We start from the raw sequence: 25,567 nt of genomic DNA, 5'->3' as shown, positions 1-25,567 counted from the left end.
GGGTCATATCTCACAAATTGTACCAGTCAAGCCAACTGAATAGTGTTCCATGCATTAATATGGATATAGGCTATAAAATTGTTAAGAGAGATCATACATATGATCTAGTATGATTACAACTATGGCAAATTATGGAGAATATGAGAGCAATAAGGAGATCCAAAAGTGCTCAGTGTAAGTTTGGATCAATTTTTATATGTATATTTTTCTATGTTTAGAATGAGTTTCCCTCTTTTGGTAAGATAGGATGGAAAACCAATAGGTCTATAGCTGTATAGATAAATGAGTCTATAGAGTAGATGGGAGCCAATTTTGAAACCATAATGACAAGCTATTTTGAGGACTTTAAGAAGTTTGTGAAGCAAAGACTAAAGATCGCAGTCTCCCTAGTAGAGCAACACATCAATGATATTTGTTTCTTAGTTGATATTGATTATACTTATATCCAAGTAGTAGTAGCAAGAGTTAGATGGCTAAGACCATTAGGATATGAGATAAAAATTGATGAGACATTAGCAGTGATCACAACATTACTTGTAGAAGAAATTGATAAAAGTGCAAAACCTTTTGGCACTTATGATGTTGTGAAGTCTAAGGTTGAAATGGAGTTGAAAACTACCTCAACTCTAAAGAAAAATGATAAATTGGTTAAGAAGTTTAAAGAAAAATTTGGAGAGGGAGTTGAAGGTGAAGAAGATGATAAAGATGAAGAAGAAGAAGAATAGGGCCATGAGCCACTTGCCTTGACACAAGGCATGGGAGAAGATGTTGAAGAAGAAGAAGGTGTCAAGGGAGAACAAGTTGAGGAAGCACCAACTAAACCAAAACCTTAGAAGAGAAAAGCAAGCACATAGCCTGTAGCACAGACAAAGAAAAAGAAGGTTTCTCAACCAAGCCCTACAAAGCCTACTACAAGAGCAAACACAAGAGCCACAACTAAAGAGGCTAACGAACAAGAAAAGAAGAAGGCCACATAACAACAATGTCTAGCCAAGAAGAAATTAAGAAGAAAATATGTTTCATAGCCTAAAGTTAGAAGACACAAGCCACTTTAGAGTGGTAAGTCATGCCACCAAGTATGATTTAGAAAATATTCATGATAATATTAAAGATAATGCAGACTTAATTGGCTTAAAGAAAATTGATTTCAATAAGTTGAGTAGGGAAAAACAAAACATGGCTGAGGAATCAGACTATACCATGATGGCTAAGTTCAAGAACTCCCCACTTGAACTTGACAATTCAATGCCTAAATATTTATATTCTTTTTTTGAAAATAAATAGCATTATTTCCTTAACATGGAAAAGGAAATAAGAGAGTCTATATTGGCTTGAGTTGTTAGGATAAACCACAGACAGAAATAAAAACTACATGCAAATATAACCAATAACAGAAAAATAATAGAACACACAGAAATGAACACAAGGCACCAAGATTTAATGTGGTTCACCCAACCCCTGGGCTACGTCCACCAAACAACAAGTTCGATCTTATTACAATCCAGTGATTACAACCTGATTACAAACCGTAATCCCTTACAGCTCAATACCGCCGCAAGAACCAATTTCGTATCACAACATTATAAAAAATACCCAACCCTAAGCCCTTTTTATACTAGTATTAAACCTTTTTATGAAGTATGTACAGTACTTTCCTGATCAGTCACCACAATCTAACATGAGTAATGCCAGAGCTTACCAAAGGACAAATAACTAAGGCTAACAAGTAGCATGGGAGAAAATTTGCACCCAAATATAGGGCCTTCAACATTCTTCAAAATAAGATTGAAGATTTTGTAAAGAAGTCCACTCAAATGTGGAAGCTAATATATGGGCTAACTACTGTTGAAGAAGGAGAGGAACATCCCTTTGAGGGAAGAAATAATGGAGAAGAGGAAGAGAATGATAAGGAAGGAGAGGTTGAGAAAGAAAAGGAAGGCAACACAATGGAGGAGGAACAACAAAAAGGAGATGAAATGGCAAATGTTGAGGAGTAGCAAATAGATCAGAGTGTGCAAGACACACAATTGCCACCACCAAGCCCTCCACATGACATCTCTACACCTATAGACATAGTAAAAGTAAAGGATGTTCTTGACAAATCTAGTTAGAACATCAATCCATTGACTATAGAGGATCTTAAAAACATCCTTCACCAATCAACTCTACAAGCCAAGTTGTGTGACAACCAAGTATTGGTCAGTGTAGATGACTTATAGAAAGCAGTAGCTAACCTAACTAGGGACAAGGTGGCCACACAAGAAACATCCCCTACCATCCCTACAGCTACAAGTGGACAACCTCAAGATCAAGCTTCAAAAGATTCATTAGCTAAAGTTGATTCCAAAGTTAAAGTTGCTATAATTGCCGAGGAGCCAACAAGGGAACAACCAGGATAGATGGATACTTCTGTTCCTACTAGACAAATACAAGGTGCACCACCACAAATAATTTTTATTGATAAGGAAAAATCAAAGGAGGAAAAGGACCAATATGCAATTCAACCTTTGGTAAATCTACTAACTACTAGGACTCCTACAAGAATGCCTCAAAAGTCAAGCACTAATGTTATGCCACTCCAAATCTTAGCACCAAGCTCGGGGTCTACAAAAGTTGCAAGGGTACTTCATTATGGAGACCCTACATTAAATGAGAAAATAGCCATTCCAAAATATGACTATGAAAACATTACACTTGAACAGATAAACATCATGCAGGAGGCATTAGAAAGGAAGAAGAAAGAGGAGATACTCAAAAATGAGTATAAAAAAAGCAAGCATTACATGAGATTAAGGACATCTTTTTAGATGCCTTCATCTTGTAGCCACCTGATGAAGCAATGAACATATTAGAACAGTTGTCAGATATTGTTGAGTAGGTGACAATGAGGACTAGGATGCTAATAAAAAAGTAATGAAATGGGCAGAAAAGAAATTTCAAGAAAAGGTCAATGAAAGGATATCTAGTGAAATAGCACTATCACAAGTAGAGTTGGCAAAGAAAATTGAGAAGGTGAAGATAGTACTTGAGAATATATTCTCACTATACACAAAATTGTGCAATCCTTCAATCTTCACGGAAGAAACCAACCAAAGAATAATGAGCTTGGAAAGAAATTTGAAAGCATTAGGAATGCAATTGCCAAAAGATCTAGCTCAAAGTGAGAAGCACTTTCATAAAATGCTTCACACACAAAAGGAACTAGCTATATTGATAGTAGAAGAGGCTAATACTAGAGCCAAATTAATTCAAATAAAAGCCACCCTAACCCCTCGCATGGAGATTCTCCAAAAGGAACTAGCCTATGCAAAAAATGTATTGAAGAAAGATCCTAATCTTTCAACATTAGATGGCTTACTTCACCTTGAAATAGAGACAACAATACAAATCAAATCCCTAGACGTTGCAATACAAAATTGGGATGCTACTTTGAGAATTGTGATGGAAGTAAACAAGATCTTCTTGCCAAAATACTCAATCAACATATAGACCCTTTGACATGAGTGTCAAAAAGGGGGAGAAATTGTAAAAGAGGGGAGAAAAGAAAAATCAAAAGGCCAAAAGGAGACTTAATTTGCAAGGAGAGACATGTGAAAGGGGGAGCCAAAATAAATAGAGCAAACAAAGGGGGAGTACAATGCAGAAAAGAAAACATAGGGTATATCAAACCATATTAGACAAAGAGGTTACCAAAAAAGGCACATCAACTTAGGGGAGAGACAAAATTTTGTGGTATATAGTCCTTCACAAAATTTTGATAGTTTTGAAGTTTTGTATATATGCCAAACTGTAATTACATTATAGTTAAGGAGATTAGATTCATCATGTATAGTTAAGTGTTTTTGGCACTCATGTCAAAGGGGGAGATTGCTGATCTCGGATTGGTTTTGACAATTGAGTGACAACACACTTAAGCTATTTTATAAGTTCATGTCGAGCTAGTAACATATTCCAAGTATAATAAATACAAGTGCCAAGTTGCAATGTGTGCCGAGCTAGAAATTCAACAAGTGTCGAGTCACTTAGATGCTGAGAAAATAGACAGTGCTAAGCGAGTATATGTGTTGAGTGAAAAATGGATGCCAAGAATATTCAAGTGTTGAGCCCAAAAAAAATTTAGTAAGTGTTGAGCATCAATAATCAGCAAGTGTCGAGCAACACAAAATCAACATAAGAGTTTGTGCCTTCACAAAGTAACATGTAAACCATTTTGCATGCTAGCTAATGGATAGATCTTGAAGCTTAGAGATAATATCAAATCTATTTGATTCCCTATGTGATCAACATGCAACCAATGAGAAAAATGGAAGGGATTGGGCAAGAAAGTTAGATGAATCTCAATCGTAGATTCATGCCTAAACCCAAGTCAAAAAATCCTTTAAAGGAAGATGAAGCCCTAAAATTTATAGAGTGTGAGAGAGAATGCATACAAGGAGATGACACTAGTGAATATTTGAAGGAAGTGAAAGGGATGAATTGACCTAGAAGAAGGACAATATTGTAGAATCAGTTAGCAAAACAAAGGATCAAGGTTATAACAATTTCATATCAGATCAGAGAGGATCGAGATGAACTGAATAGGGATCTAAAATAACCAATATCAGATTGTAAGTGTATCAGATCAAACATTCCACCATACTTTCTAACAATTGCTACAGTAGAATGAAATCCTATGGACTTAGGTTGGTTTAAAAATCATTGTATAAAGCCTCTAACAGGGTGACATTCCAAGTGAGTAGTCTAAAGTCCTTAACCAAGCACACTTTAGATAGGGTGTTAAAATCCTTTAATAGGATAGGATCTAACAATCCTTTGTAAGCCTTTAATAGGGCAGGCATTTCATAGGGTAGATCACAAGAATGGTCAAAACATGTAACCTTAACAAGTGAACTTTATTGTTGTAGTGATGAAGAATTGTGGGTGAAATATCTACCCCAGTTTTACCTTCTCATTGGATAGTTTCTGGGTAATTATATCTGGTGTGAAGTGTTTATGTGGATGCATTTTTTTTACATGTTATTTCTATATGTTTATGCATGCAATGTTTGAAAGTTGAAAGTTTTATTGGTTAGAGTTTAGTACTTCTGATTCAACCCCCCACCCCCTTAGAAGTATACATTTTTTCATTTGTAATCCCAACATTTTCTTCTTTCTTCATTGTTTTGATCTTATGTATACACCAATTTTGAATTTGAATCAATAGCTTACGAGTTGTAGAAGATAAGAAAATAGAATAACTATGACATAAATTCATTGTTGCAGTTTGAAACTATCATTCAATCATTGCAATCATTGAAAAATGGTCTATGGGGCATCTTTTGGGGCCCAACAGGTACATTAGATTCAGGTACTCGATTATTTAAAAATTGGGTGCCCAATTTTTAAACAATTAGGCACCTAATTTTTTAAAATTGGGTACCCGATTGTTTAAAAATTGGGTGCTCGATTTGGTTAACAACTGAATTCAAATCAAATAGTTGATTTTTCAATTGCAAATTGAGTGCCTGATTCTAGTGCCATGGGTAGGAATTTTCCATGGGCACAAATTTGCATGGGGTTTTTCCTTGGGGAAAGCCATGGCATAGGCTTGGTCTCACCAAGCCTATGCCTTTACAAACCAATTTTTGACTAAGTCATTTAATCAACAATTTCAAGGATTATCATAATTTTTATATGGTTGTCCCCATTGAATTTTTTGACAAAACAAAAAACCATTATAGGTCTGACTATTTTGATTTCAAAAATGTAATTTTTATAGTGTTATGAGTTCATTTGTTATTTTTTCTATTATTCATTAATCAAAAGTATCTCTTAAACATTAAATAGTGACATTAACTAAAACTCTAATAACTTTTTAAATTTTTCATATTTTGTAAATTGATTTACATGTCATCAATCCTCGCACAATTCTTTTAAGGTTAAAAATAAATTTTGATTAAATTATGGCATCTGTACATGAGAGGTGTTAGAAATTAGCTTAATCGTCAATTAGAAATCAATAAAAAAAAAAATTCATTAAAAAAATCAAGAAAATTATTCTCATCAATCTTTGTTGTGTCAGGTAACTTCTTTTAAAAGGATTCATAAGAATCCATTTGGTTGTGTCAAATTATGGTGTCTGTACATGTGCATGGTATGGTCTTGAAACATGCATTTTGTAAAATTGGTTTTTAAAGATCCATACCAAAAAATAATCTATCATATGGGTATACAAATAAATTACATATTCAAAAAGAAGATCTCAGACACTATAATTTTTATTTATGAAGTTTTTTTTATATTTAATCTCTAAATGGCTTAAATGTTGGCATCAATTGACAATATATTTCAAAAATAGGAAAAACACTTCCACTTTTTGGCCAAAAGTGAGACCCAACTTCATGCACTGACTACACAAAAACTACAAGGATCACCTATGTACTTCTTATTTTTGGAAGAAGACTCACAAGACTTAGAAGAATTACCATTTTGGGAGGGTTTTCAAGCATCTGATTTAGGAGTAGGCTTGGAGGAACTCCCATTGCCTATTGAATCTAACTTATGCTTTAGTTTCTACTTTGGCTTTCTTGTAGATATCTAAGCTACCAATGCTTTTTTCGTTGAGCCAATTATAGTATCTAATTGTGATTACTTGACTGTTCTCTAGTCAAGTGATCACAAAAGACCTCAAAAGTAGCCATAAAAAATCTATTACCCAAGGCATCTTTGGTGGAATAGAAGGTACAAGAAAAACTCTGAAAGTTCCCTCAAAACTTAGAGAGAATTAGATAAATACACTCAGTGTCAGTCTTCATCTTTCCACAACCCTGCAATAAGAATCTCTATTGATTAAAATTTATCAAGAAGTCATCAATGGTTGGAAAGGAATCCAGTACAAAAGAGGTAACCTCTGCCTCAATCTGAAGTGCCCTAAACTCATTCGTGGTACCAAACAAGCCTTCGAGCTTGGTCTACATAGCTAGAGGGGTATTGCACCCATCAAGATGAAATTGTAGACTGTCAGATACCTGTAATGCATTCAACCCCATTGCCTCATCCATTGTGCTTATGTGATGCATGACCTCAAAAAGCCTCTATAAAATTGGTTGCACTATGTCTAAACAAGACCACAACCCCTTTCACTGGAGAAGTCATGTCATCAAGGTCTTCCAAGTGTGATAGTTATGAGGGGTCAAAATTTCTAGACAAGAAGAGGTTTCATCCATTGTCTTAGAATGTGTTGAGTTATTTTTTAATGTAATTCTGGTTTACATAAGTAAATAACATAAACAATATGACAAAACACCACCCCCCCCATAATGCAAATAACTAAACCCTAGCTGCTAGAAGGAATGTGTAAATTAGAGAAGAGAAAAAAAGCTTTAGATGTGAATCACAAATACCTAGTACAAAATACTGGTGAAATGATAGAGAATCTGGAAAGTGCTCAAGAAGAGCTTTTCAATGCTTTTTTTGGATCAGAAAAAGACCTATAACAAAGAAATTACGCCACTAGAAGATAGAAGTCATCAATAGACTTCAAGCACAAAAAACGGTACCAAACTAGAAAAAAAGTCCAAAAGATACCTACTCTATCATCTCTATCTCGAAACTAGATTTCTAGCACTTCTTTTAGATTGAAAAAGTACCCCCGTATGCTCAAGATATTGCCAAAAAACTACAGGCCCTTTTAGAAGCAATAAAAATGATTTTTATTTTTATTTTTCTAAAAAATAAATTAAAAAAGGGGCACCACCACTGGCGGAGTAGTGGTGGTGGCCAGGTGGGAGGAGGGCAGTGGAGTCGATGGTGGTAGAGCTGCGACAGTGAAAGTCGGTGGTGCTCAGGAGGAGCAGTGGGCATGGGTTTAACAGTGGTCAAAAAGCTTTCAATAGTGCCAAAAAGTGGCAACGGTGCCAAAAAATGATAGTGGTGCTATTTTTTTAATTTAAAAAAATATATCTCGAGGTGCATGTAGGAGGTTGTACGACCCTTCTAGGAAAAAAAATTGCCTTCTAGATCAACGTTGTCCAAAATTAAAAAACTTTATATTAAAATGGGGGTTTTGACACCTTCTTAATCCAATTGTGAGGTTTTTTTGGCCTCAAAGTGCAAAGAAAATTAGACCCCCCTCCCTATTTTCACAAAAATTACTTCAAAAATACTAGATTGTTCTGTCACACCCTCATTCTTCCTTTTCTCCAAATATCAAACAAGCTACAATAGATCTAGCTTTGATACTATGAAGGATATTAGCAATTCAAATCCAAAAAAATTGAAGAATACTTGCATGTAAAAACCTATCATAAAGAAGAAAAAGGCAAGAAGAGGCAAGGGTTTGCTCTAAAAATATGCAAATTGTATTATTAGAAATGAAAAAGATGAGAGATAATTACAAAAGATCAATCCTTATAGAAGGAGATCAAAACCTTAAAAAGGGTAACCTAAAAGGTAAATGTCATTTAATAATTACTAATTAATTATTAAATGTGAATGCATAAGTGCATAAAGTGAAATCTTAAGAAGGGGGTAAAGGTAATTTAATAAATAAAATATAATTAACGCTTTACTCTAACAATTTTCATGTATTAATGAAATCAAAATGTAATGTAGTTAAATTTTCTTTATATGTTATAGAATATGACTCAAATTTGTACTTCAATCTCATGTAGATTCATTAAAATGATTCATTTGGTATGTTTTGATTAAATTAATTTTTTAAATAATCTATATTTGTGTGTGTGTGTGTGTGTGTGTGTGTGTGTGTGTCTGTGTGTGGATTTCTATTGTCAGTTCTCTTGTTTTGTGTGTACATATATTTCATCATTATTGCATCTGGTGGTAGTGATTTCAGAGAGGCTAGTGTACATGGTCATTTTTGTAGTGGACCATCATGTAGATCCACAAATATTACCCAGGATAGGCAAACACTTTTCGTTGAGACTCTTTAGTGCTTACAGAGCACACATGATGTCATCGATCATAACTTATAGGCTTCATCTACCCTACAATATAGGGTCAAGGTGAGTACAATTAGGGATGAGTTGATCAACATGATCAACACTATTCAAGGTTTTAACCCAAGTATGATAGTCTAATTTAGGACACTTTTTATAGTGCTCTCTCTCATAGTGCCAATGGTGGTATGAGGTGGAGAGAGATAGATGAACTAGTGTCAGTGGAGAATGTGAAGAGCATGTTCCCCCATTATCAGCCATTTAAAAAGGTTAGAGGGTACTATGCTACAAGGTGTAGTGACCCATTGGTGGCTCCTTCCATATATCCTCGTTAGTTGGATGCACATCACATGTGGCCCCTAAAGGATGAGTTCCCCTTGTATTTCTACAAATAATTGTTTGTATAATTTCATCTACATCGTGATATTGATTATTTAGATATCCCTAGCCATGCTGGGTAGGCTAAGGCTAGTTTTTTAGATAAATTCAGACAACCTAATGTTCTAATCCCTGTTAATATATGGGCATTGATTGGCCCAAACCTTTTGGTGATGTCAAAACATTTGGAGTTAGTTGGAATTGGAGATAGAGTGCTAGATGATACATGTAGAGATGTGTCTGAGAGGATTACCACTATTGTAATCCAAGTGCATGAGATGTCTATTGATCGAGGGCATAGATACATGACATGATCATGGTCAACATATATAGGGGGTCAAGATGGTGCATTGTCTTCAACTGGGGATATGTATCATGAGGTTAACATCCCATCTCCATTAGAGGTATCTACAGAGTTTTCAATAAACCATTTGAGGGCTATAAGAAAATGTTTTTCCACTAATCTTCTTATATCCTATTGAGATATTCACTTGTTGAATGAACAACCTCTTAGTATAGTACCATCATATGTAATTGGTACTAACAATAGTATATCAGAAGCACATGGCGGTCAGGGGTAGGAGAACATACATATAGAGGCTACAACTCCACCACAAACCATAGTTGAGGAGGATGCAAATTCTTACCCACCATGGAAATCATTGTTCATAGACATGCTCATGGATCCTATGCTTGACATCCTGGACATTACCTTTTGTGATGTTGATGGCAATGTCATATGAGGACCTCTAGACACCTACCCTATTTGAATTCTTTACAATAACTAAGTGACGGGGGGGGGTGTGAATCAGTTATCCAAGGTACAAAGGTATAAATAAAACTTTTCACAACTTAGTGAACCCATAAAAGATTTAAACTCATGCATGTATCCATAAGATTATGCAATCACTTAAAACTTGTAGGTTATTGTCAAATCAATTTATAGAAATGCAAAGCATGAAACATAATAGATTCATCAACACACTTGACACAATGATTTACGTGGAAACCCAATTTGGAAGAAACCACCAATAACATGCTACTCTTTTCACTCTTCTGAAGTGATGCCTTGTAAAAGGCCAACCCTATTAAAGGTTACAATACACATTGTTAAATGTGACTCTATTAAAAGATTTCAATCACCCTAGTAGGAGTGAGCCTTGTTAGAGGACTTTAGGCTTTAGGCCATTCACTTGGAATGCCACTTGGTTAAGAGATTTACAAATGACTATTAGGTCAACCTTAATCCAAAGGATTTACCCTAGACCAATACAATTTTTATAGAGTAACAGTAGAGCTTTGATCTGATACAACTTACAACTTCTCTTGCAAATTATAGATCTCTATCTAGTCCTTCATTCTGCTTGGCCTTCATACTTTGCAGCTCTGACAACTTGTTCACCCTTCAAGTATTCATTTCCTTAAGCCTTCTTGATTAACATGCCATTATAGACTTTTTTCTTGGGTCACTTGATGAAGCAAAACCCTTAACTCCTTCTCCTCCTTAGGTTCTTTTGGATGACTCTTTTGCTTCATGACTAGTCATTCCTATAAATAAGAAATTAGGATATTTTCCCTCTCATTTTCCATTGTCCAATTTAGGGTTTTGGATGGATTCGGTAAGATAGAATGTATATACCCCATATCATGTATTTTTTAGAAGCATCTCCTAGAATCCATTAGAATTCACCTAAAAATGGTTTACATCAAATTTTGTGCAACCAACTCGTCAACCTTATCTTTCTCCTGGTTCACAAGTTTCAAGAAAAAAACTTGTCAGCTTAGATTCGACGAATCTTTGATCTTTGACATAATGTAGCAACTCAACATTATCAATCTTTTGATGCTCAAAACATTTTGCATTTCTCAGCATCAACTATAAAATCACTTGGCATCAACTAAAGTTTACTAATGCTCGGCATCTACTAAACTTTTTTTTACTTGGCATCAACTATCTTGCTTTTGCTTAGCTCCAAATGACTTTTTTCTTAGCTTGCACTGACTTTTCTCAGCACCTACTATCCACTTGATCAAGCTTGGGAGACAAACTTCATGTAACTTGTTCTTCTAAACTTTCTAAGCATAGCCAACATGTTATAATCTTAAATAGATTATCAATACATCATGTCATCACTTTCTTAATTGATCCTTGTACTTCATTACATAATCATAACTCAACCTTTCCTCTAGGTACTATTTTTATCTCTTATTGATCAAATCCTCTTCATCAATAAACTAAGTGATAGTACTTGAATCTTATAAGCAATTGTCTTACCAGCAAATAATAGGTTTGACATCAGTGACAAAATAATGATTGAAACACATAGTCTTCTTCAACAATCTTCTTCTTTCAACAATCTCTCTTAACAATGATCTTTTCAATCAGATTTCATCTCCCTCTTTGGCATTGATGGCAAACCAAACTGATCAACCAAGTCAATCAAATGATGAACATCTTATTCAACCAATCTGACTAGGGTAAAACAATAAGACAATACCAAAAAGAAAACTTGTATCAAAATTTCTCCCTCTATCAGCAACTTCCATCTTCTGATTAGGTTACAAACTTCTTTCTTATAACTCCCTTTGAGTTCCTTCTTGTATCTCCCTCTTTCTTACATCATTCATGTGTCATCTTCTAATTAGCAACATTAGCAATTATTTGATCTCCCTTTAAGGTCAGTAACATCAGTTTAGGACATTCTCCCTCTTATCTCTTGCACTTGATTAGTAAAACTCTCCCTCTTTGACAACAATGCCAAAGACATATACTAAAAAAATTTCATGTTAAAACATGCAGATATCAACTTTTATAGTTTCTTCAATTTCTCCCTCTGCCACCTTGCTTTTGACTAATTTAAAGTTTTAGCTCTATGATTACTTTAGGCAGTTCCTAAAGTAAGATCCACTGCATCAATTTGTATTATAGGAACATCACCTTGTTTGATGCAAGGAACTCCTTTTGTTACTTAAATAGCCTTTGATAGGGGTATCACCCCTAATTTACCTCTTAGATACTCATGAGCATCCTTAGGTAATAGTTTTATGAAGATAGCAGCAATTTGTTCCTTTGAGTTAACATATTCCATCTTCACCTCTTTATCTTGAACTAACTCTCTCACGTAATGATACTTGATTGCAATGTGCTTTGTCTTTGTGTGCATTACTAGATTCTTTAATATGTTGATAGCACTTGTATTATCACAATAAAGTATCACTGGTTCTATGATCTCTTCATTTATTCCTTTGAGTAGATGTTTGATCCATACAATGTTTGTGTAGTTGATAATAGCCACAACATATTCTACTTCAATAGTAGATTGTGAAGTACAACTCTATTTATTTCTAGTCCATATAACTAGTCTCTTGCCTAAGAAAAATTCTCCTTCACTAGTGCTCTTTCTACCATCAATGTTTCTAGCCCAATCAACATTAGTGTAGGCTCTCAATTCAAACTTTTCATTCTTCTTGTAGTACAGACCAAATTCTTCTATTCCTTTCAGATAACTCATTATTTTTTTTACAACCATCAAATGATTCTCCCTTGGATTAACAAAGAATCTTTCAACTATCCCTATAGATAATGCAATATCAGGTCTACTATGTACTACATATTGCAATTTTCCAACCATAGACTTGTATAATGTTTAATTTACCTCAGCTGAATCATCATTCTTTGGCAATTTGTGTCCTGTCACCATAGGTGTACTAACTAGTTTAGAATCTTCTAATCCAAAACTCTTCAATATTTCTTTGACATACTTTGACTAAGTGATTTATATACCATACTTCATCTAATAGACTTGAAAACCCACAAAAAATTTGATGTCTCCAAACATTGACATTTCAAATTCTTGCTTCATCTAATTTGTAAAATTTTTACATAAAGCATTTTGACCTCCAAATATGATATCATCAAAAAATATTTCAGATATTAAATACCTTTTCCTTTTTCTATCTTTATGTATAGATTGGTGTTATCATTAGTCCTTTCAAATCCAATCTTCATAAGATAAAAATGAAGTCTCTCATACCATACTCTTGGTGTTTGTTTCAAACCACATAGTGCCTTGTGTAGTCTACATACCATGTTCTTATTGTTTTTATCAATAAAACCTTCAAGTTGTTCTATGTAAACTTCCTCTTATAATATTTCATTCATAAATGTAGATTTAACATTCATTTGATAAACTTTGAAACCTTTGTATGCAACATAAGCAAGTAGAGTTCTGTTGAGATAATGGGTGTTGCACACATTGCATAATATTGTTATTTTATTATTTTATTTTATTATGTAATGTTGCACCTAGATGGATTTGCAACATGTAAAGATTCCCATGGAATATTCTTGATGAGTTGTATTGTACCATTGTGAAAATATTTCATGTAATTATTTAATATTGGGGAAAAGAATTAAATGCCCAATATTAAATGTGGGGTCAGTGGGTTAGGTAGCACATGGTTTATGTAATACCAGTTAGTGGTTTTGTGGGACTTGCTACTATATAAGCAGCCACAAGGGTAGTTGTTGTAGAGAGAGAGTGACAAGGAGAAGAAAAAAGGCAAGAGTCGAGCGCGACAAGGCTTGACAGGTTAGCCAAGGGAGCATTTGTGAAGGTTGAAAGCATGGCATGGGATGTGTGGATTCATGCTTGTTCACATAGTTTGCTCAGTTCTGGCTATGGCTATGAAGGCTTCCATTGTTGTATGGCAATGGTATTTTTGCTGAATAATACATAGTGATGGATGCTTTTTTGGAGGCTGGGTTTTTCCCTCAATGAGGGTTTCCCAGGGTATATCTTGTGTCACAATTTTGTGAGTATGTTGTCTATTCTTTTGCATGTGGATTTTAATTCCGTGTTTATTTTAGATCTATTATGGGTTATGTGGAAACGGTTATATTCTTTGTTGCCAAGTTTCCTTACAAGTGGTATCAGAGCTTTGGTTTTATTATTGTAACCCTAGATTGAATCCATGAGAATGCATGAGAGGATAAAAGAAAGGGCAAGATATATGAATGATTTATTGCAGATCTGAGGGTTTGGGGTTTGCTGTTATGATGGGATGCTAAAAGATTTGGGCATGTGAAATTGTTGGACAAAAGAGTTTTTTGGATGTTTCATTTAAATGAGGGTTTTGGGGGGTAGCTTGCAAAAATGACCTCCTGGGTAAAAACAGACCTCACCATTGGATCCGGGTCAACATTTCTATAAATTTTGATATTGATATGCCCTAGTTTGGCTATGTTTAGAGGAAATGAAAGAGTTTTTTAGTTTCAGCCCATGATGGCCATCAAATTTAATCCCGTCAGAATTTTTGTCACTGAAAAAAATTAAAAATGAAAAATCGTACTGAAAATGGTAAAAAGACTATCTTAGTAAAACGGTCATAACTTTCTCTCAGAATATCAAATTTCAGAGTTCTTATAGGCGTTGGAAAGCTAATTTAGAGCACTACAAGATGGCGTAGGTTTGGTTCTATGATTTTTAGATTTTTTTAGGTTTTAAGAGCCCTAAAGTCAGATGTTATTTATTTTAAGCACGAATTAGGGCATAACTTGGGCATACGGAGTTAGATTTTGGACTTCGAGTAGTCAACGGAAAGCTCTTGGAGAGCTCTACACATTGGTTCAGATTTGGTGCAAGTTTGGCATGATTTATTTGTTGATATATTGATCTAAACAGTTTATGGTATATTTTGAATATGGTAACATTGTGAGTTTATGGCATTGGAGATTTAAGTTTTGATGTCATTGTATACTCAAGTTTGGTCTCATGATGATATAGTTATCAATGTTTGGTTTGGATATGCATGATGACTTGTTGGATCTACAAGTTGTGCAGTGTTGTAAGCGGTCTATACTTACAGGTTGCATTTATAGCTTGGTTATGGGTTGTCTTTGCCCATTGATCTTTCATTATTGATGCATATTCAGATTGGTGGCTTGGATTTGGGTTGTCTATGCCTTGAGTCACATGATTTGTTGATTTTATTCTTCATGGAGAAGGGATGAGATGTTGTTACCAGGTACAATCATGGTAGAGGATTGTGGTTGACTATTTTATGCTGACAGGTTGGACATATTGAGAGCCTGATGCTCGGTTCATGGATGTGATCATGGTGTCATAGATTTTGGCATGACATGATTGGTTATACAGGTACATCCTTGATGTTCATTAGCTTGGATTTCTAATTTGGTTATGGTGGTATATCTTCTTGGTAGAGGATCATGGTTATTTGGTTTCTTTTGAGGAGCTCATGATGTGCACTTTGAGTTCTTTGATAGTTTGATGCCTTGGTTGATTCTCATGGTTAGAGGATGGTTATTTTTTTTTATCATGATGTCATGGATAGCTTGGATACATAGTTTAGTGGGAGCTTGTGATAGTGATGGGGTGACAGTGCAAGATTAGTTCCTGGTTTGGTTTATATCTTCTTGGTTTGGAGAGGATGGATTTTATGATGCCATAGGTGACTTGGTACCACAATTGAGTGGGAGTTGTTGGCATTGATATATTTATTGAGTGTTTGCAGATGTTGGAGGTTTGTCTTAGATTCTGTTGCTGCAGAAGCATCTTTGGCATTTGCATGGTGCACTTGTTATCTTCATGGTGTTTGAAGATGGTTAGATCTTCAGGACTCATGGAGTTCTTGGTTATCTTCATGGTATGTGGAGATGGTTCTTCCTTGTATGTGGAGATGTTTTTCTTCATGGTGTGTGGAGATGGTTGCATCTTGAGGACTCACAGGGTTCTTGGCAAAGGTGTGGTTTATATTTTTTATTTGGCATGTTATCCTTGGTGTGAGGATGGTTTCATTATTATGTCATGGTATACTCTTGATATGCGTTTAGAGTTGTGACATGTTATGGTGTGTTCATGTGGAGCATGTTATCTCTCTAGTTGAGATGGTAAGATCATGTTGTCATGTTTATGTTCCTGAGGCCATGGTTGGAACTTTGACATTGATCTTGGTTTAGTTTCTTGGTATTGAGTACACTAATCATAAGCTGGATACTTCATGATGTTGCTATGCTGCATTTGGAGTTGGCATGGATTGATTGGTTACAAGTGCTCATGGATACTTAGAGACGGTGGTGATGCTGATTTCTCTTGGATTAGAGAAGTATTTGTTGGGACGGTTGATGGTTTTAGCAGGAAGTCCGAGGGGCAGTCACCTGATATGGACTTGAGAGGAGATCATTCTTAGATGAGTCTTGGTTGGAGACTTGGGTATCTTGATGAGCATTCTCATTCCCCACTCTTGGTCTACTCGACGATTTGCTACTTGAGAGGTATAGTTCATTGTTTCTCTCAGTTGCATTATATTTATGCTTGTCTTTCATGGATATGGATCTTGAGCTATGGTACATGAGTTAGTTCTGGAGGGTTCATTTGAGAGATGGTTTAGCATTGGTTATCTCCATGTGCATATGTTTTTATGCTGGTTGAGTTTGGGAGATGGTTTTATATTGGGCATATTCCTTGGATTAGGAATGGTTATTCCTTGGTTTAGGAATGGTTTATTGAGTTTGATCTTCTTGTGAGAGGCTTACATCCATGATTAGTTATATGGTATGGTTTGGGTGTTGCTGAGGCTTCTTGTTGGGGTTTTATGGAGGAGATCATACTTGCACAGTTTACATCTAGAGGTGTGTGTGTAGAAGGACATGATACAAGTTATGATTTGCATGGTTTCTCTGATCTTGATTATCTTCTTGGATGTTTAGTTTTGTCTACATTGGATTTGAGATTGGTTAGATATTGTGATCACTGGTTTGTGTTCATGTATGTCATGTGAGAGATGACATGGTTATTTCTTTCTCTTTCCTCTGTTGGTTGTGGAGAATTTGGGAGACTATTGGAGACTTGTTATGAGAGTTTTTTTTTTGCAGGATATTAGTTTATGTATTGTGGATGTCCTTGGTACTACATGGATTCACTTCTTTGAGATGTTGTGAGTGGATTGGTTATAGATTTGACATTATCTTTTGCAGTGGGAGCTTCTTGGTATATATGTGGCAGGTATTGCTCTTGAGGCTTGTGATTGCAGGTTGCAGATTGGATATGTCGGTGATATAAGATTCACTTGTTATATCTTAGAGGTATGGATAGTTGGATGGGTTTGGCACTTTGCTGTGGGTGCTATTTCAGCTATGGATATTTTGACAACTACGGATACATGTGATTACCTTTGGATCAAGTTTTTTGTGCTTGGAATTTTAGTTGGTATAGGATTTTATGATCTTCTAATGTGACAGGTTGGGTGGTTTTCTCTTTGGATGGCTTCTATGTATGTCCAGTGGGAGTGGCATAATAGGAGGTGAGATCATTCATGTTTGAGATGCTGGATACTTTGATTTTTTTGCGGGTACCAAGATGGAGCACTTGTGTATTTTGATCCATTATGGTGGATGTGCTGGGAGGGATTGTTCCCTTGTTCATTTATGTGGCTACGGATTGACCCTATGCAATGTATACAACAAGTGGGAGATTGTTGAGATAATGTCTGTTGCACACATTGCATAATATTGTTATTTTATTATTTTATTTTATTATGTAATGTTGCACCTAGATGGATGTGCAACATGTAAAGATTCCCATGGAACATTCTTGATGAGTTGTATTGTACCATTGTGAAAATATTTCATGTAATTATTTAATATTGGGGAAAAGAATTAAATGCCCAATATTAAATGTGGGGTCAGTGGGTTAGGTAGCACATGGTTTATGTAATACCAGTTAGTGGTTTTGTGGGACTTGCTACTATATAAGCAGCCACAAGGGTAGTTGTTGTAGAGAGAGAGTGACAAGGAGAAGACAAAAGGCAAGAGTCGAGCGCGACAAGGCTTGACAGGTTAGCCAAGGGAGCATTTTTGAAGGTTGAAAGCATGGCATGGGATGTGTGGATTCATGCTTGTTCACATAGTTTGCTCAGTTCTGGCTATGGCTATGAAGGCTTCCATGGTTGTATGGCAATGGTATTTTTGCTGAATAATACATAGTGATGGATGCTTTTTTGGAGGCTGGGTTTTTCCCTCAATGAGGGTTTCCCAGGGTATATCTTGTGTCACAATTTTGTGAGTATGTTGTCTATTCTTTTGCATGTGGATTTTAATTCCGTGTTTATTTTAGATCTATTATGGGTTATGTGGAAATGGTTATATTCTTTGTTGCCAAGTTTCCTTACAAGTTCTTACTCTTTCTAGTCTAGCAACAGGGGCAAATCTCTCCCCATAGTCAATTCCTTCTTCTTGTGCATATCCCTTTCAAACTAATCTTACTTTGTTTCTTGTGATTTCACCATTCTCATTTTTCTTGTTTTTAAATACCCACTTGGTGCCAATCACATTCTTGTCTTCTGGTCTAAGAACTAGACTCCATGTTTTGTTCTTCTCTATCTGTTCAATCTCTTCTTCCATAGCTTTGTACCAGTCCACATCTTCTAATGCATCTTTCACTATTTTGGGTTCCTTCATACTCATCAAACATGATTCACTTCTTAATATATTTCTTTTCATTGGCCTAGCATCTTTGTTTCCAATGATTTGATCATTAGGATGATGTCTTTTGACATATTTGGACAATCTTGGCTCAGCTCTTGTTTCTTCATTTTACCTTCCAGATTCATAATTATTATGTACATCTCTATCAGGTATCACATCATCTCTTTCATGTGTACTAATCTCAAAATTAGAATGTGCATCTTCTTCATTTTGTAACTCGACATCTAAGTGCAGCTCAGTTCTTGAATGTAACTCAAAATTCATAGGATGTGACTCAACAATCATTGATACTTGCTATTGGTTTGTCACTTGATTTGTAGAATCTTCTTTAGTAGGCATTCCTTCATAAAGGTATACAAATGATTTGTATTCTTATGGTTCCTTCATAGATTCAGCCTCATGTACCTCTATAAATTCATCAAAATTCACATTTGCACTTTCCACAATTTTGTTAGTGCTAGTATTCAAGCACTTATAGGCTCTACTTCTTATGGAGTATCCAAGGAATATACCTTCACCTTTTTCATCAAGCTTTCCATTCCTAACATCTTTAAGAATGTAGTACATAGTTCCAAATACCTTAAAATATTTCACATTTGGTGAGTGTCCATACCATAGTTCAAAAGGTGTTAAATGAGTACCTTTCTTGACTTGCACATGGTTCAAAGTATAGACAACTATACTTACAGCTTCTCTCTAGTATTTCAAAGCAACATTCTTCTTCATCATAAGTGTTCTATTGCAGTCCATTATAGACTTATTTCTTCTTTCAGCTATTCCATTTTGTGGAAGGGTTCTAGGTGTAGATGATTGTCTTTTGATTCCTCTATCATTATAGAACATCTCAAATTCATTTGATGTGAATTCTCCTCTTCTATCTAATCTCAAGAATTTTAGGCCTTTACCTATTTCTTTCTCAACTCTTGCCAAGTACACTTTGAACATTTGAAAAACATCAGATTTTTATTTCAAAAACATGACTATCATCATCCTAGAATAATCATCAACAAATAGCATTATGTACTTGTCTCCTCTATAACTCTATATTTCAATTGGTCCACACAAGTTAGTATGAACAATCTCTAATATTTTTGTAGAGATATAAGCTTTACTCTTAAAGCTTGACTTTGTCATTTTACCTAGCTAACATTGTTTTTACACTAAATTATTAGGTTTCTTCAACTTAGGTAAACCACTAACTTTCTTCATGTTAGTGATACTAACCAAGTTATCAAAGTTAACATGAAATAATCTCTTGTGCCAAAGCCATGCATCATCAAATTTTGCAACAAGACAAGTAGCATCCTCTATATTAAGATAGAATAGATTACTTCTAGTTTGATAACCTTTTCCATAGATTACTTCTAGTTTGATAACCTTTTCCAATCAGTTTTCCATCTGTGTCATATATCTTAGCAATCTTGTTTTCAAATTCAACTTTACATCCTGAATTGTTCAATTGTTACACACTCAACAATTTATAATTTAGTCCCTCAACATAGTAAGCATTGTCACATCAAATCTTGTTTGTGAGTTTGATAGAACCTTTTCCTTTTACCAAACATGGTGCATCATTACCAAATCTTACACTATTTCCTCCATAATAATTTAAGGTAATGAACTTACTTTTGTCTCTAGTCATGTGATGTGAGCATCCACTATCAATGATCCATCTATCATTTTTGTTCACACAAATCACAAGTGCATTTGCTTCATCGTCATCAGATTTGTCCTTCATTGTAACATTCACCACTTCATCTTTATGGTCATTAGAATCATCCCTATTTTCCTCTTCAACAATGTAGGATGACTTCTTTCCTTTTTTATTTGTAATATTTTCTATCATCTTCTCTTTTATTTTTGTACTTGTTGCCATCTCTATAGTTCTTCTTTTGTGTACATTTTGTAGCAATATGACCAACCTCATTGCAATTGAAATAAATGATAGGTAACTTACCTTTGAACTTTATTTTACCTCTTGGAATCTTCTTGCTAGTAATGCTTCCAGTTATTCAACATCTTCCTCATTTGTATCACTATCAGTAGACACATACTTTATTTTTCTTTTCTTCTTATGCTTCACCTCATCAAAATCTTTCAATAACAACTTAGCTTTGAAAGTAAATTCAAGAATCTTTGGTTTGTAGTTGTCAAAGTTAGATAGCTCAAAAGTAGTAAGTCTACCTACCATACCTTAAGGGTTAGATCATTTCCTTGAATACATCTCAGTTCTTGAATTATAGAAAATCTAATAGCATAAACAGGCAGTAGTGTTGTCAAGACTTTTCTTAACATAGTATCATCATCTATATGACCAGTAGCTCCTTTTATTGCACTAACAACTTCTTTTATTTTTGCAACATATTGAGAAATATTCTCATCTTCTTCTATTCTCATATCATCAAACTTACCTCTAAGACTCTCAGATTTGGCTCTTTGAACATTTTTGTCACCTCCATAGAGGGTGTGTACGACATCCCACATTTTCTTTGCAGCATCACAGCCTTTGATATCATCAAATTTGGCATAGCTAAAGGTAGAGGCCACTAGTAAATTTAGGCCTAATTTGCGACGCGAAAAGGTCTCAATTTCAACACAAGTTGGTCGCTAAAGCCACCAAAGTCGTCGTCGGACAAATTTGGTCAGTTTTTTGCCACATTCATTGCGCGTTACAATTTTGACTACCTAAACATCAATTTACTGACACAAATTTCGTCCATTTCTCTATCCAGCCTAAACTGTTATTTTCCCAATTTTGATGTAAACTTGCCCAATTTTGAGTTGGAATTCTGACGAAAAACCCTTAGCTTTCGACGTCAGAACCATACTCGCGATGTAAATGGTGCCATTTTGGTGTCTCAATTGCGATGAAGATTGGTCGCAATTGAGACGAACATATGTTGCAATTGAGATGCACTGTCCCATTTTTTTAAAAAGCTTTTCTCTCATAGGAGCATTCAAAATTGCACAAAACTTTATTATAAAGCATAATTTATTGATGCATGAGAGTCAAGGTATCATGCACATTTCTTCCTCCACGCCATTGTTTCGTTCGTCAAATGATTTATTTTATACAAAACAATGGGAAGGAGGAAGAAATATGCATGATATCCTATTTCCACCGAGCAATTATGCTTTACAACTCAAATTTTGTGGAGTTTAGAAGGCTCCTATGAGAGCAAAGGCTTTGCAATAATTGGCACAACGCGTCTAAATTTTGGTTCCTGCAGGGAAGAATAAAATTAGGAAATAATTATTTATCAGGAATGAAAGCCAATAATTTCATCTATTTTTCAAACAGATAAACGTGACAAAAAAACTTACAGTCCCAATCACATCATCGTAAGAGCGCATATATAACTATAACTATAACTGTCTAAAACCAACATAATTTACAAATATCCACAATTCAAATATTATCCCTTGATGTTTTCTTTAATAATGCTCCAATGCCTTAGGGAATTCAGTTAGAAACTTCAAAATTAATGCTATCAATTTAGATGTCATTTCATAGCCACCAAGGATAAGGTCCATAATAAGATTCAATATCTCTTCATCCATAATGTATATTTATGCTATCAAGTTAGTTGTTATATTAATAAGATTCAATATCTCTTCATCAATATACCTCTGGTTCTCGATGGAGACATGCTCCAATCAATAGGAAATGTCATCATGAAGCAGGAGGTGAGGTTGAAGGATTTTATGGAGGCATTCGAAAGTTAATTATAGAGGAAGAGATTTTAGCCTGGAAGAAGTTGTGGCCAAAAGAATTTGCTAGAATGATTAATTGTTACATTAGAATTATCTTCATTTAACATTAAAGCTGCATGCATATTGGAATGGCTGACATCATCGTTAAGTGCATTTGATGATAGCACATTTGTTTAGGATATACATAGAGAATGTCAAGAGTGTTGTTGACAACTTTTATATTTCTTTTGGCTTTAACATTGATGACTGTGTTCCAACTATTTTGGGCTAATATTTGCTTCACAAATGGTCGATGTATATGAATCTTGTGCCAATAGAATGACTTTTGTTGAAGTTAACCATAATGTATACATATATTTGTAATCATTATAGTCAGGATGACAACTATTGCAGTTCACTTGCCCATTGAAGAGTTGATTTTTTATGACGGCACAACAAAATGTTCTGAACCATAGATTGCTTAGCCTAAAAATCTTTCATCATCCTCTGAAACTGATCAATAATAATGCAATATATTGTAGTATTAACTATTTAAATTATTCCTGCAAATGAGGAACTTAATATAATTTGATCGAGCAACCTTACATTTTGTACATCGCCATTTTGTATTATACCTCAAACAAAAAAATGATGGTGCCATGTGATCAAGACAACAAAAATCTCTATGGAATGTACAAACCTTGGCACTAGACTTCTTCTCCATCTACGAGGCATTCAATGCTAGAGACAGAACCTTGTATCTACTCCACAAATAATGTGCTTACTAAAGTTGCTACGGCAGAAAGTTCTCATAGGTTAGTTCTAATCAGGTCTGGTGAATAATATGTGAAAACATCAATACAGCCAAGGCACTAATTTTGCCCCATTTTCCTCATGTATGAGAGCCTTGAAGAGAAGCTTGGATAAAAAGAAATTAGTCGTATGGATTAACTTAATAGTAGCAAAACTGAAGAGAAAAATTGTTGGCGGTGAACTACTTACAAATACAAGAAAAAGACTGGTCACAATGTATGGGCTATCCTAAGTGGTAGAAATGGTCATAGTACAGTGAAGTTCATAGTTTCAATTAATCTAATTTGTAATTAAAAAGAAATTTCACTGTATGGAAATATGAGGGCTTCTTTTACAAACTTTTTTTCATTTATAAGAATTTTAAGAAACTTTTTTTGTCAAAGTTTAAACCAAAAGGATTGCATTGAGCTAATGTTTGAAACTCTACCAAGAGGAAATTGAACTAAGGAATCCAAATCTTATCTAGTGGGTGCCTCTCATATTAAATTTTAAAATTATTTTTTTCTAGTTCAACATGGAATGACCTTTCATGTCAGTTAGTCTACTAACCCTAACTCATCTCATCTAGGTCATATCAGATCTTGATAAAGGCTAGTTTGCAACAATTCAACTTCTAATAGCTAGTTTGTAAAAGTAGTTAAAATAACTTGTTAGTAATATAATTATCTTCATAAGGAGGTCTAATTTGCATTCTCAGTACAAAACTCACCCAAATATGCTTTCAAAAGGTATTTAAACAACAATTAGATCTTGAAAAAATTAGATATGAAAGTGGAAATGATAATCAGGTCATGTACCTCGTCTTCATCTTGTTTGCACTTGTTTTCCTTAACCTTTTCATGAAGATTTGCAATGTACTTATCAAATATCTCCCGACAGAAGCTTTCATCACTAATTGCCCTGAATATTCATATCCAATATATTTATAGCTACTACTAGTGTAAGGTACATGATAACTACCTTTAATTACTCACAATAAGATTAATTCCTGATAGTGGCTCTTTTACCTGTATGCTTCCACATCTTTGAGAAAAGGTATGCAATCCTCCCATTCTGAGGAAGCAACAATTTCCTGAAATGGAAAAACAATATATAACTAATTTATTGTTACATAGATAGAAATTCGTTTATGATAAGAATAGAAATTCATTCATATTCAAGATTTTTAATGTACAAAACTCTGTGAAATTTTACTCCAGGTGTAAAAGTAGTAGAGGAAAAAGAGACTGCATTAGAAGGATTTTTTCCAAAATGAATAATGTAAACCTTTAGAGAATAAAGCAAAGCCGTGATATCATTTGTCAACCTTTCCCTCCTTTTTGCTTCTTTCTCTTCCTTTTCCTTTACTTGTTCAATCACTTCTTCAAACACAAGCTGCAAGCAATACACAGGATGTCAGTAAGACCTAACAAAATCATATATCCCAAAACAACTTGCATTACTTTCAACATTTGCAATTGTTTCAGTTTAACCTAATAAAAATCCATTATCCACTAATGAGAATAGACTAATACATTTGTGATAGCGATTCACTTCTAGCAACTACTTACCAGTGCAAATGAGTCAAAACATAATATAGTTGATGCAATGATCGAATTAGTTAGGAACCAGAGTCATATGGAACATAAGGATAAGATCCTTGTTTGTATAAATAGTAGTTATTAGGAACATAACAATATGTGACAACATTGTTCAAAGGAAAATACCAAATACTTTTATTGTGAAGTCTTCTGTAGCTGAGACAAAAAATCTAAAAATGTAACCATAACAAACCTTAAGATTTGTTTTAGATGCAGCAGCCAAATCATATAGTTCCCCAATGGAGGCTTTAAACTTGTCAAGAGTCCATGTTGATGTTACTGCGAGCTGCAATCATTACATCAAAAAGATTACAATATATTTTACATCCAATGGAAAATCTTAAAGCACAAAAGGCACACCTTTCCTGACTCCATAGCATCTTTTATGTTTGATTTGTCCTCCTGGTACTACCAAAGATACATATTCAAAAAATGGTTAAATAAAAGGAATCAAACATACATTGCCTTGATTAATAATAATTGCAAGCCTAATTGTGAAAGTGCAATTAAATCCTGCAATCAAATCATTAAAATATATGCAACTTTCTTACCTGCTTTTTCATCCCTTCTGCAACATCTTCAAACAAATCCTTGGGTGGTGAACCAGATGTATTTGAAGCAGGCTCTTTGCTTTATGATCCTCTAGTTCTTTTCTTTATCAA

The 25,567-nt window shown here is 34.6% G+C and overlaps 1 pseudogene; it reads left to right on the top strand.

The window, feature by feature from the left end:
- Window positions 1-2,399: 2,399 nt before the first annotated feature.
- The window catches only part of LOC149545187 (protein CTR9 homolog pseudogene), a 35,636-nt pseudogene continuing 12,468 nt past the window's right edge, over window positions 2,400-25,567 (top strand).

The sequence above is a fragment of the Cupressus sempervirens genome, chromosome 7 (assembly GCF_028749045.1).
Source record: "Cupressus sempervirens isolate cs-2001-9-10 chromosome 7, ASM2874904v1, whole genome shotgun sequence".
NCBI lineage: Eukaryota > Viridiplantae > Streptophyta > Pinopsida > Cupressales > Cupressaceae > Cupressus > Cupressus sempervirens.
This window is presented reverse-complemented; position numbering and strand designations above follow the sequence as displayed.